Source organism: Sus scrofa, chromosome 9, assembly GCF_000003025.6.
Source record: "Sus scrofa isolate TJ Tabasco breed Duroc chromosome 9, Sscrofa11.1, whole genome shotgun sequence".
In the NCBI taxonomy this organism is placed as follows: Eukaryota; Metazoa; Chordata; class Mammalia; order Artiodactyla; family Suidae; genus Sus; species Sus scrofa.
In genome coordinates, this window is record NC_010451.4 from 89681787 (window position 1) to 89696257 (window position 14471).

At 36.8% G+C, this 14471-nt stretch overlaps 1 protein-coding gene across 10 annotated transcripts in view; it reads left to right on the top strand.

Moving 5' to 3' along the window:
* ABCB5 (ATP binding cassette subfamily B member 5) overlaps window positions 1-14471 on the top strand; it is a 131094-nt gene that overhangs the window by 61004 nt on the left and 55619 nt on the right. The window lies entirely within an intron of this gene.

Here is a 14471-nt window from a genome sequence, read left to right on the forward strand (position 1 = left end):
AGAGATATCTTAGAATATCTTTGTATTCATCTCTATTAGATCTTATTATTTAATGTGCTAATGATGAAGCACATAATTATATCACAGCTTTGGATTTTTTGCTAAACATTTTGAATATTATATTTCAATATAATTGGCTTTCTTTGAGACCTAAGTTTTATTTAGTACATTGTTATCAATTCTTCTGAGAAGGAGTTCATAGATTTCACAAATTTTCCAAAGGGGTCCATGATACAAAACAGATTAACAACTGTTGCAGGAGAGGATCTTACTCAGAAGAGTGCATGAACTGATTTACTTAATGTGGCTGCGAGAATGGTGTTTGGGAGCCAGAGTAAGAGTGGGAAGAGCAAGCAGAAAACAGATGATAATGGATAAAAAATGGACCGATGGGCCCGACTAAAGCAGTCTAAGGAGAAATAAAGAATAGATGGAGAAGCAATTAGGACAGAAGATTGAGACTGAGGATACTACAAAATTTAAATTCAGGTAGAGAACAGTAGCCAGTACTGGAGCCTAAAGAATGGCTAGAAAATAAAATGAAAGCAAGGAGTGTTTGGTATCATAGAAGTCAACTAAAGAAATATTACCAAAAGAGGAAGAAATCATTTATGTCAGTTGCTTTGGAAACCAGATGAAATCAGAGATTTCTACTTATAGCCAAGAAAGATTAACAGGAGTGAGACTTGCCTTCCTGCTTGACACACCTAAGAAACTAGACAAAGTATGTGAAACAGTTTTCTAACTTTGGACATCAGGCATAAGAAGACAGTAATCCCTGAAGAAGGGGAAACAAATTAGATGAATCTTATCATTGACCCAGGTTACTATCAAGTTATAAGCCTCAGAGCTGGAAGGAAAAACTAGGCAGAGCCCAGGAGACCAAAGTAGTCAGTCTTCAGAGCAGAGAACTAGAAGAAAGAGAACTGCTCAGAGACAGAGACAGAGAGAGAGTTGCAGAGATCTGCAGAGGTTTTCAAGGTTCTCCCTTGAGTCTTCATCTGAATACTAAACAGTGCATTTATTGAGAAAACTGACAAAGGCAAAGGAATGGATGAGAAGGAAAAATCCTTAGAGCTTACAGAGGGCCAGGAATAATTTTTATTAAACCAGCCAAAGTGAGGAATCTCTAAATTCATAGGGCTTTGAGTTGAATCTAAAGGAAGTATTAACTCAAAGGGGGAAAATTATCCCCAGACTAAACTCAGCTCTGAGCCCAACTAACAAAGCCCAAGAGCAAACTAGCAGTCCTGCTGTGACCTGCGCTAGGGTGGGCAGTAGAGCTGCTGTGGTAGTTCAAATGTGTTCCAGAACAAGGCACAACAATATATGTAAGAATTCAAATAATATCCAATGAGTAAAATTTACAGTGTCTGGCATTCAATCAAAAATCTCCAGGCAAGTACAGAAGCAGGAAAATTGTACCCAAAATGAAGGGGGAAAATCGATCAGTAGAAATAGACCTAGAAATTATACACTTGGTAGAATCAGTGGGAATGTTAAACAACTATTATAACTATATTTTATATGCTCCCAAAGGAGTGAGGGAACCAAAAATCTTTTGAACAGGAATTTAAAAAAAAAATTTCCAAACCTGGTGAAAATTGAAAACTCACAGATCCAAGAAGCTCAATAAATTCCAACCAGCAGAAAAATGAGAAACACTATAATCAAATTGCTTTAAAAAAGTGATGGGGGAGTTCCCGTCATGGCGAAGCAGAAATGAATCCAACTAGGAACCATGAGGTTGCAGGTTCGATCCCTGAGCTTGCTTAGTGGGTTAAGGATCCGGCATTGCCATGAGCTGTGGTGTTTTTTGATGTAGCTCAGATCTGGTGTTGCTGTGGCTAAGGTGTAGGCGGGCACTGTAGCTCCAATTTGACCCCAGCCTGGAAACCTCCGTGTGCCATGGGTGCAGCCCTAAAAAGACCAAAAAAAAAAAAGTGATAGAAAAATTATAAAGTCTCTAGAGAAAATCATCACGATTTATATAAAGGAAAAAATAAGAAATATCACAGAATTCCATTAGAAACAGTGCAAACCGGAGGACAGTAGAGCAATATCTTTAATCAGAGGGGGGAAAAAAGTTGAATTAGAATGCTACCTGCAGAAAAATACCTTTCAAAAATAAGGGCAATATGCAGAATGGTTCAGGGGGAAAAAGAGATCTAAAATAATTCATCACCTGCAGACCTATACTACAAGGAATGTTAAAGGAAGTTCTTCAGCCAAAAGAAAAGTGATAACAGATTATAAAAAGGAATGAAAAGTATCAAAAATAATAAATAAAAGGGTTAAGGAATTCCTGTTGTGGTGCAGCAGAAATGATTCCAATCCCTGGCCCCACTCAGTGGGTTAAGGATCTGGCGTTGCCGTGAGCTGTGGTGTAGTTTGCAGATGCAGCTTGGATCTGATGTTGCTGTGGCTGTGGCGGAGGCTAGCAGTTGTAGCTCTGATTGGACCCCTAGACTGGGAAGCTCCATATGCTGTGAGTGTGGCCCTAAAAAGCAAATAAATAAATAGGTTAACATAAAATAATGTTTTTAAAATCTGGTTTTTAAAGAAAAATAAAACACAGTGTGGGGATTACAATATAGGTAAAAGTATAAAAACAATAGCCAGAAGATTAGGAATGGAAGTATTCTATTTTAAGGTTCTTAAATGGTATATAATATTACTTGAAGGTAGACTATAATGTTAATGGCAATTAAGGTAGATTTCAGAGCAAAAAAATTACCAGGGATAAGGAAGGTTATCTGAAAATTAAAAAAGAATCAATTTATCAAGAACTGAAAAAAGAAATACACAATTGTATTCAGATATTTCAACACCCTTTTTTAAATATTGATAAAGTAGATAAAAAGATGTGCATATGAGAAATAAGCACACAAAAAATGCATAACATCATTAAGCATTAGAGAAATGCAAATTAAATCATAATTGAGATCTCACAATACACCTATTAGAATGATTAAATCTAAAAAGATTGTATGAAGTATTGGTGGCTTGGGAGCAGCTAGAACTCCACATTTTCTGGTGGTAGTAAAAAATAGTAAATCCACTTTTTAAAATAATTTAGCAGTTTTTTAAAAAGTTAAACATAACACTTACTTTATGATCCAGCCACTCGAGAGGAATGAAAGCCTATATCCACAGACTTGTATGTGTTCATAGCAGCTTGATATGTAATAGCCCCAAACTGGGATTGACCCAAACTTATGTAAAAGGTAAATGGATACATAAATTGTAGTATAGCCACACTGTGAAATACTACTCAGCAATGAAAATGAAGGGAATATTAATTCATGTATAACAGTGTAGATAAATCTCAGAGTAACATTTGAGCAAAAGTAGCTAGATGTAAAGAGTACATATCAATACACATTCTTCTCAAGTGCACATGGAACATTCTCAAGAATCGACCATATATTGGGACACAAACCTAACCTCAACAACTATAGGAGCATAGAAATTATCTCAAGTATCTTCTCTGACCACAACGCCATGAAATTAGAAATCAACCATGGGAAAAGAAATGAGAAAAAAACTACTACATGGAGACTAAACAACATGCTACTAAAAAACCAATGGGTCAGTGAGGAAATCAAGAAGGAAATTAAAAAATACCTTGAAACAAATGACAATGAAGACACAACCTCTCAAAATCTATGGGATGCTGCGAAAGCAGTGCTCAGAGGGAAATTTACAGCAATACAGGCCTTTCTCAAAAAAGAAGAAAGATCCCAAATGGACAACTTAACCCTCCACCTAAATGAATTAGAAAAAGAAGAACAAAAAAGACCTAAAGTCAGCAAAAGGAAGGAAATTATAAAGATCAAAGAAGAAATCAATAAAATAGAGATTCAAAAAAACAATAGAGAAAATTAATAAAACCAAGAGCTGCTTGTTTGAAAAGGTAAACAAAATTGACAAACCCCTGGCCAGACTCACTAAAAATAGGAGAGAAAGAACTCAAATAACCAAAATTATAAATGAAAAAAGAGAAATCACAATGGTTACTGCACAAATACAAAAAACCATAAGAGAATACTATGAACAACTATATGCCAACAAATTTGACAACCTAGAAGAAATGGACAATTTTCTAGAATCTTACAGCCTGCCAAAACTGAATCAAGAAGAAACAGACCAACCGAACAGACCGATCACTAGAAATGAAATTGAAGATGGCATAAAACATTCCCTAAAAATAAAAGTCCAGGACCAGATGGCTTCACAGGAGAATTCTACCAAACATATAAAGAGGAAGTGGTGCCCATCCTCCTTAAACTCTTTCAAAAGGTTGAAGAAGAAGGAATACTCCCAAAGATATTCTATGATGCCACCATCACCCTAATTCCAAGACAGAGATACCACCAAAAAAGAAAACTATCGGCCAATATCTTTGATGAATATAGATGCAAAAATTCTCAACAAAATCTTAGCCAACCGAATCCAACAACATATCAAAAAAAATCATACACCATGACCAGGTAGGGTTCATCCCAGGTTCACAAGGATGCTTCAACATACGCAAATCAATCAACGTCATACACCACATTAGCAAAAGAAAAGTCAAAAACCATATGATCCTCTCAATAGATGCAGAAAAAGCATTTGACAAAGTCCAACATCCATTCATGATCAAGACCCTCGCCAAAGTGGGTATAGAGGGAACATTCCTGAACATAATCAAAGCCATTTATGACAAACCCACAGCAAATATAATACTCAATGGGGAAAAACTGAAAGCCTTCTCACTCAAATCTGGAACAAGACAGGGATGCCCACTCTCACCACTGCTCTTCAACATAGTTTTGGAAGTCCTAGCCACAGCAATTAGACAAACAAAAGAAATAAAAGGCATGCATATAGGAAGAGAAGAGATAAAACTGTCACTGTACGCAGACAACGTGATACTATACATAGAAAACCCTAAGGACTCAACCCCAAAAACTACTTGAACTGATCAACAAATTCAGCAAAGTAGCAGGATATAAGATTAACATTCAGAAGTCAGTCACATTTCTGTATACCAGCAATGAAATATTAGAAAAGGAATACAAAAATACAATACCTTTTTAAAATTGCACCTCACAAAATCAAATACCTCAGAATACACCTGACCAAGGAGGTAAAGGACCTATATGCTGAGAACTATAAAACTATAATCAAAGAAATCAAAGAAGATGGAAAGAAATGGAAAGATATTCCATGTTCCTGGATTGGAAAAATCAGTATTGTAAAAATGGCCATACCACCCAAAGCAGTCTACAGAATCAATGCAATCCGTATCAAATTACCCATGACATTTTTCACAGAACTAGAACAAACAATCCAAACATTTATATGGAACAATAAAAGACCCAGAATCGCCAAAGCAATCCTGAGAAACAAAAACCAAGCAGGAGGCATAACTCTCCCAGACTTCAAAAAATATTACAAAGCCACAGTCATCAAAACAGTGTGGTACTGGTACCAAAACAGACAGACAGACCAATGGAACAGAATAGAGAACCCAAAAATAAACCCTGACACCTATGGTCAACTAATCTTTGACAAGGGAGGCAAGAACATAAAATGGGAAAAAGAAAGTCTATTCAGCAAGCATTGCTGGGAAACCTGGACAGCTGCATGCAAAGTAATGAAACTAGAACACACCCTCACACCATGCACAAAAATAAACTCCAAATGGCTGAAAGACTTAAATGTACGACAGGACACCATCAAACTCCTAGAAGAGAACATAGGCAAAACACTCTCTGACATCAACATCATGAATATTTTCTCAGGTCAGTCTCCCAAAGCAATAGAAATTAGAGCAAAAATAAACCCATGGGACCTCATCAAACTGAAAAGCTTTTGCACAGCAAAGGAAACCAAAAAGAAAACAAAAAGACAACTTAAAAAATGGGAGAAAATAGTTTCAAATGATGCAACTGACAAGGGCTTAATCTCTAGAATATATAAGCAACTTATACAACTCAACAGCAAAAAAGTCAACAATGCAATGGAAAAATGGGCAAAAGACCTGAATAGACTGTTCTCCAAGGAAGCTATGCAGATGGCCAGCAAACACATGGAAATGCTCAACATCCCTGATTATGAGAGAAATGCAAATCAAAACTACCATGAGATACCACCTCACACCAGTCAGAATGGCCCTCACTAATAAGTCCACAAATAACAAGTGCTGGAGGGGGTGTGGAGAAAAGGGAACCCTCCTGCACTGTTGGGAATGTAAACTGGTACAGCCACTGTGGAGAACAGTTTGGAGATACCTTAGAAATCTACACATAGAACTTCCATATGACCCCGCAATCCCACTCTTGGGCATCTATCCGGACAAAACTCTACTGAAAAGAGACACATGCACCCGCGTGTTCATTGCAGCACTATTCACAATAGCCAGGACATGGAAACAACCCAAATGTCCATCAGCAGATGATTGGATTTGGAAGAGGTGGTATATATACACAATGGAATACTACTCAGCCATAAAAAAGAATGACATAATGCCATTTGCAGCAACATGGATGGAACTAGAGAATCTCATCCTGAGTGAAATGAGCCAGAAAGACAAAGACAAATACCATATGATATCACTTATAACTGGAATCTGATATCCAGTACAAATGAACATCTCCTCAGAAAAGAAAATCATGGCCTTGGAAAATAGACTTGTGGCTGCCTGATGGGAGAGGGAGGGAGTGGGAGGGATCGGGAGCTTGGGGTTATCAGGCACAACTTAGAATAGATTTACAAGGAGATCCTGCTGAGTAGCATTGAGAACTATGTCTAGATACTCATGTTGCAACAGAACAAAGAGTGGGGGGAAAAATGTATACATGTAAGGATAACTTGATCCCCTTGTTGTACAGTGGGAAAAAAATAAATAAATAAAGAGTACATACCATATTATTCCATCTATATAAAACTCTAGAAAATGCAATGCAATCTATAATGCCAAAAAACATATCAATGGTTATAGAAGAAGAGCACTGGCAGCTGATAGGTGTGGAAAAAAAGGGAATACAAAAGGCAGGAGAAAACTTACTGGAGTAATAGATACTTTCATTATGTTGACTGTGGTTATGGTTTCATGGATGTGTAGTTATTCTAAACTTACCAAATTTTAAATATGTGCAGCTTATATGAAAATTATAACTCAATAAAGCTCTAAAATATATCAAATTAAATTTTTAAATCTTTAAGAGATTTGTTTTTTAACTTTAAACCCTCTCATACCTCTTTACAAAATGTCTGTAATTTCATATATTTTGATATCAGTTTATCTTAAAATATGCTATAACCTCTAACATTTAGGTGGCAAGGAATCTGTCATGATTTTACCAAAAATTTTCATTTTGTTTTTGTCTTTTTTCATTTTATCCTTTTCTATCTTGATAACATTTTTAGGGTAATACCCATTTTCTTCTACTGTTTTATATTTTTAAAAAGAAAAGGATAGCTTATTCTATAGGAGCAAGATAGCCTTTCTTTTACTGGCTCTGTAATTTACTGGTGGTGTGTCCTGGGTTATGCTAAGCCTTAGTTTCATTATAAAATGAGGAATTTTGTAAAGGATTTGACAAAAAAAGATAATCCATATTCAGTGCTCTACAAATAGTTGGAATAAAACTTTTAAAATTTCTACATATTCTTTTGGACAGTCACCAACTGAAAAGTGAGGCTCTGTGTGTTGATCTTGAGAAAACTTCAGAAAGATAACAGATAATAAAATTTTAAGTAACCCAATATAATCTTAGTGTAGCTATCCTCAAAATAGACTTTAAAAGCTTTAGAGTTTGAAAGTTCTTTTGTTTAAACAATAGAATTTATATTGTAGTTGCCAGACTAAGATTAAAGCAAGAATTATAAACTATTTTATAGTCCTTCCTGAAGTCTTTCTCTGGCTATTAGTTCATAAGTGTCATTACTTCAGGAGTGAATGCCACAAAGAAGTTTTAAATTTTTTTTTTTTTTTCATCTTTTTGCCTTTTGTAGGGCCGCTCCCACAGCATATGGAGGTTCCCAGGCTCAATCCAATCGGAGCTGCTGCTGCTGGCCCACTCCAGAGCCACAGCAACGGGGGATCTGAGCTGCGTCTGCGACCTACACCACAGCTCACAGCAACACCGGATCCTTTAACCCACTGAGCAAGGCTAGGCATTGAACCCACAACCTCATGGTTCCTAGTCGGATTCATTAACCACTGTGCCACAATGGGAACTCCAAGTTTTAACATATGAAATATCTAGTAGTTCGCTGTCTACTTTCCTATTCAAAATAATTATTCACCTCAAATTTTTCACAAAATTTTTTGAGTTTCTAAAATAAATCCCCTACATATTCTAGATAAGAGCAAGGAGAGATCATTGCTGTATTTTCTTTACCCTCTGATCACGGTAACCACTGCCACCCCATGGCACCCTCCATGGATCTCAGGAAGAGGTAGCAAATACCAGAGCTACCTGCAATCTTCTTTCTCTGTATAAGAGCTGAAATTTTGCATTAAATTATCCTTCCTTTCGTAATAACATCAGCAACAGCTAACATTTATTGGGTATTTATTGTTTGCAAATACTGAGTTAAGTTTATCTGCCTTGGCAAGTTAAGGAAACTGAGGCCTAGTGACTGTAAGTAGTATGCTCGGATAATACAATATTTTACTTATAACTGAGAAACACCAAACGAACTTTTAACCAAGGTGTTAGAAAAATACTTTGGTTAAAAGAATTTTATGCTTCCATAAAAAAGTCACAAAACAAAAATTTTCAAGCTTAAAATGCTTGTAAAACTTTAACCTTCTGTCTATGCTTACTTTCTACCTAGATTTTATCCTATCCTGGAGCATGATTGTCCATCCAGTTTAACAGATGTCAAGGAAAATATGCCTGTCATTTTCTCTGTCTTAGCTATTAGAACATGGGGGTTAATGTGTACTTTTTTTTTTCTTTTTTTAAATCATAGTTGATTTACAATGTTCTGTCAATTTTTGCTATATAGCAAAGTGACCCAGTTATGGATATATATACATTCTTTTTCCCATGTTATCTTCTATCATATTCTATGACAGGTGATTGGATATAGTTCCCTGTGCTATGTAGTAGGGTCTTATTGCTTATCTATTCTATATGTAACAGTTTGCATCTACTAAACCAAAACTCCCAGTCCATCCCACTGCCTCCCTCCACCCCTTTGGCAACCACAAGTCTGTTCTCTATGTCCTTGCATCTGTTTCTGTTCTGTAGATATGTTCATTTGTGCCATATTTTAGGTTCCACATATAAGTGATATCATATGGTATTTGTCTTTCTCTTTCTGATTGTCTGATTTTGGTATTAGGGTGATGGTGGCTTCACAGAATGATTTGGGAGTGTTCCTTCTTCAATCTTTTGGAGAAGTTTAAGAAGGATGAGTATAAGTTCTTTGTATGTTTGGTAGAATTCGCCTGTGAAGCCATCTGGTTCTGGACTTTTGTTTGTAGGGAGTGTTTTTATGATATATTCAGTTTCATTTCTAGTGATTGGCCTATTCAGATGATCTGTTTCTTCTTGATTCAGTTTTGGCAGGCTGTACGTCACTAGAAAGTGGTCCATTTCTTCTAGGTTGTCAAATTTGTTGGCATATAACTGTTCATCGTATTCTCTTATGGTTTTTTGGTATTTCTCCAGTATCTGTTGAGATTTTTCTTTTTTCATTTCTTATTTTATTTATTTTGGTTCTTTCTCTCTTCATGGTGAGTCTGGCCAGAGATTTTCAGTTTTGTTTAACCCTTTCAAAGAACCAGCTCTTGGTTTTTATTGATTTTTTTCTATTGTTTTTTGAATCTCTCATTTATTATTTCTTCTCTAATCTTTATGATTTACTTCCTTCCGCTGATTTTAGGTTTTGTTTGTTCTTTTTCTTTCTTTTTTTTTTTTGTGTGCTTTTTTAGGGCCACTCCTGTAGCATATGGAAGTCCCAGGATAGGGGTCAAATCCAAGCTGTAGCTGCCGGCCTACACCAAAGCCACAGCAACACAGGATCTGAGCAGTGTCTGCAACCTACACCACAGCTCTTGGAAATACCGGACCCTTAACCCACTGAGTAAGGCCAGGAATTAAACCTGCATCCTGATGGATCCTAGCTGGGTCCATTATCACTGAGCCACAATGGGAACTCCCTGTTCTTTTTCTAATTCTTTTAGGTAGTAGGTTTTTTATTTGAGATTTTTCTTCTTTTTTGAGGAAGGCCTGTATGGCTTTGAATTTTCCTGTAAGCACTGTTTTTGCAGCATCCCATAGATTTTGAATGGTTGTATTTTCACTATCATTTGTCTCAAGGTATTTTTTAATTTTCCTTTTGATTTCCTCATTGACACATTGGTTTTTAGTAGCATGTTGTTTAGTCTCCATGTAGTCAGTTTTTTCTCATTTCTTTTCCTGTGGTTAATTTCTAGTTTCATGCCATTGTGGTCAGAGAAGATGCTGAAACAATTACTATATCCTTAAATTTGTTGAGGTTAGTTTTGTGCCCCAGTATGTGGTCAGTCCTTGAGAATGTTCCATGTGTACTTGAAAAGAATACATATTTTGGTTTTTTGGGATGTAATGTCCTGAAAATGTCAATCAAGTCTAACTTTTCTATTGTGTCATTTAGGATCTCTGTTGCCTTATTGATTTTCTGTCTAGAGGATCTGTCCATTGATGTGAGTGGGGTGTTAAAAATCTCCTACTATTACTGTATTTCCATCAATTTCTTTTATGTCTGTTAGTATTAGTTTTATGTATTTGGGTGCTCCTATATTAGAGGCATATGTGTTGACAAGTGTAATATCCTCTTCTTTAATTGATTCTTTAATCATTAAATAGTGCCCTTCTTTATCTTTCTTTATGAGCTTTGTTTTAAAGTCTGTTTTGTCTGATACGAGTACTGCAGTGCCCACTTTCCTATCTTTTCCTTTCACGTGAAATATCTTTTTCTATCCACTTACTTTCATTTTATGTGTCCTTTGCCCTAAGATGAGTCTCTTGTAGGCAGCATATTGTAGGCTTTTATTTTTTTATGTCTCTTAGTATTTGTTGTATGTATTTGGTGCTCCTATATACTGACAAGTATAATATCCTCTTCTTGAATTATCCTTTTATCATTAAATAGTGTCCAGTCTGCCACTGTATGTCTTTTGACTAAAACATTCAGTCCATTGACATTTAAGGTAATTATTGATAAATATGTATGTATTGACATTTTAAACCTTGCTTTCCCATTGATTCTATGTTTCTCCTTTTTTCCTTTCTTTTATTGGTTGGATCATTTCCTTTTATATTATACCTATGTCCTCTTCCTTTTACTTTTTATGAATGTATTGCTTAGTTTTGATTTGTGATTGCCCTTTTTTTCAAGTGTGTTAATCCATTCCTGTATCTGCTTGCTTTAGCCTAATAGTCATATAGGTTCAAACATGAGTCTAGATTTTCTTACTTTGCTTCCTCACATTTTGTGATTTTTATATCCTTTTTTTAACATCTTCATGTTTATCTTTTTGCTGTTCCTTGTATTTATCATCACTTTTACAAATTTTTTCCCCTTTTAAATCTGTATATTGGCTTACTTAAGTTATTACTTTCCAATTGTGTTTTCCTCCATCCTATGTCTTATTTCTTTCCTGTTTAGAGGAGACCTTTTAGTATTTCTTTTAGAATGAGTTTAGTATTGCTGTATTCTCCTAGTTTTTGTCTGCTCAAGAAATTCCTTATTTCTCCCTCTATTTTAAATGATATTCTTGCTGGGTAGAGTAGTCTAGGCTGCAAATGTTTCCCTTTTAGAACTTCAAGTATACCTTGCCACTCTCTTCTGGACTGCAGTGTTTCTGTAGAGAAATCAGCTTATAGCCCTAGGAGATTTCCTTATAATTAACCCTTTGTTTTTCTCTTTATGCCTTTAGAATCCTTTCCTTATCTTTAAATTTTGCCATTTTTATCATAATATGTGTTGGTGTGGGTCTCTTTGGTTTCAACTTACTTGGGGGCCCTCTGTAATTCCTGTATCTTGATATCTTTTTCCTTTAGATTTGGAAAGTTTTCAGCCATAATTTCTTCAAATATGTTTTGAATACCCTTTTCTTTTTTTTATTTATTTTTTTTTTATTTTCCCACTGTACAGCAAGGGGATCGTTATTCTTACATGTATACATTACAATTACATATTTTTCCCCACCCTTTGTTCTGTAGCAACATGAGTACCTAGACAAAGTTCTCAATGCTATTCAGCAGGATCTCCTTGTAAATCTATTCTAAGTTGTGTCTGATAACCCCAAGCTCCCGATTCCTCCCACTCCCTCCCCCTCCCATCAGGCAACCACAAGTCTCTTCTCCAAGTCCATGATTTTCTTTTCTGAGGAGATGTTCATTTGTGCTGGATATTAGATTCCAGTTATAAGTGATACCATATGGTATTTGTCTTTGTCTTTCTGGCTCATTTCACTCAGGATGAGAGTCTCTAGTTCCATCCATGTTGCTGCAAATGGCATGATGTCATTCTTTTTTATGGCTGAGTAGTATTCCATTGTGTATATATACCACCTCTTCCAAATCCAATCATCTGCTGATGGACATTTGGGTTGTTTCCATGTCCTGGCTATTGTGAATAGTGCTGCAATGAACACACGGGTGCATGTGTCTCTTTTCAGTAGAGTTTTGTCCGGATAGATGCCCAAGAGTGGGATTGCGGGGTCATATGGAAGTTCTATATATAGATTTCTAAGGTTGAATACCCTTTTCTTTTTCTTCTCCTTCATGAATCCCTATTATGAGTAGATTGGCCCACTTTATATTATCCCATAGATCTCATATTGCTATCATGATTTCTCATTTGGTTTTCTCTCTGCTGTCCTGATTGGGTGATTTCCATTATCCTATCTTCCAAGTAACTTACTCATTCCTTTGCATTATTCATTCTGCTCTTCAATACCTTTAACTCAGCTTTTGTCTCAGCAAATGAATTTTATAATTTTCTTGGCTCCTTAAATTTTCTAGTTCCTTTTTTTGGGGGAGAGGGGGTTGCTGCATCTGCAGCATATGGAAGTTCCTGGGCTAGGGGTTGAATCAGAGCTGCAGTTGCCAGCCTACGCCACAGCCACAGCAACATGGGATCCAAGCCATGTCTGCAACCTACACTGCAACTCACAGCAGTGCCAGATCCTTAACCCACTGAATGAGTCTATGGATTGAACCTGCATCTTCATGGATACTAGTTGGGTTCTCAACCTACTGAACCACAATGGGAACACCATATCTGCTATTAATTCCTTTAGAATTTTCACTGTCTACTTTTTGAACTTAGTGTCTGTTAGACTGCAGAGATCTGTTTCATTGTTTGCTCCTTCAAGGGAATTCTCCTGTTCGTTTAACTGGGAATGGTCCTCTATAGCAAGCCCTGAGGTGACTGGGGCTACAGGTGGTGACTATTCACAGACCCTTAATGGTGGCAGGTTGTGCCCACCTCTGGAGTCTGAGATGGCTGTGATGGTTTGCCCCCACTGCCTGCCCATAGACTGCACAAGAGGTGCCCAACCATGTAGGCAGAGAAAGATATTCCTATGGAAGTCCCACCCCTCCTTCTCACACCCTCCCCAACAATGGCGCCTTGCATCTCCTGTGGGCCCAGGCCTCCTCCTGTGCTCCTTTAGCTGTGGTGCTCCACTATCTAACCTCTCAGGCTGTCTCCACACAGCCAACCCTAGTGTCCTCCCCAAAACTGACTTCTGAAGCCTGAGTCTCTGCTCCCAGCCCTGACTTGAGTGTCCCAGGCTGTGGTATCCCATGGTGGTAGTACCAGTGGTCTGTGCAGCTCTCTCTCTGCTTTTCCCTCCTCAGTCCAACTGCTGCACTTTTTTCCAAGGCTCTGAGGTTCCCCCTCCATCCCAACTGATCTCCCAGTCAGTTAGGTGGCATCCCAGGGTGCAAATCCCTTTTCTGTTTCATATCTCCCTCTCAGGAGTGCTGGTCCCTTCCTGATTCCTTTTTTTTTTTTTTTCCTCTCTCTCTCTTTCCTTTTGTTCTACCCAGTTGTGTGAAGGGTTTCTTGCCCTCTTGGGTGGTTTAAGGTGCTCTGCCAGCATTCAGTAGATGTTCTGTGTGAATCATTCTACATTTTTTTTTGATGTGTTTGAGGGAGGAGATGAGTGCCTCGTCTTATTCATCCACCATCTTGATCCTACTCCCCCTAATGTGTATTTTTTTTAATGATAATTAACTGACATGACAAAAGGTGATAAGTTGTACAAATTGCCACTTTTGGGTATTTATAAACCCAAATTTATTATAAAATAAACACAATTTATTTTGTGTTTGAGATCATTATCAGTAATATGGGCAGTAAAATTTTTCTAAGAGAAATTCTACTTTCTGCTCTGTTTCTTATTATATTTGATATTTTACATTATAGATCTGTTCAAGATTGACTAATTTCTCAAACTGGGGTTATAA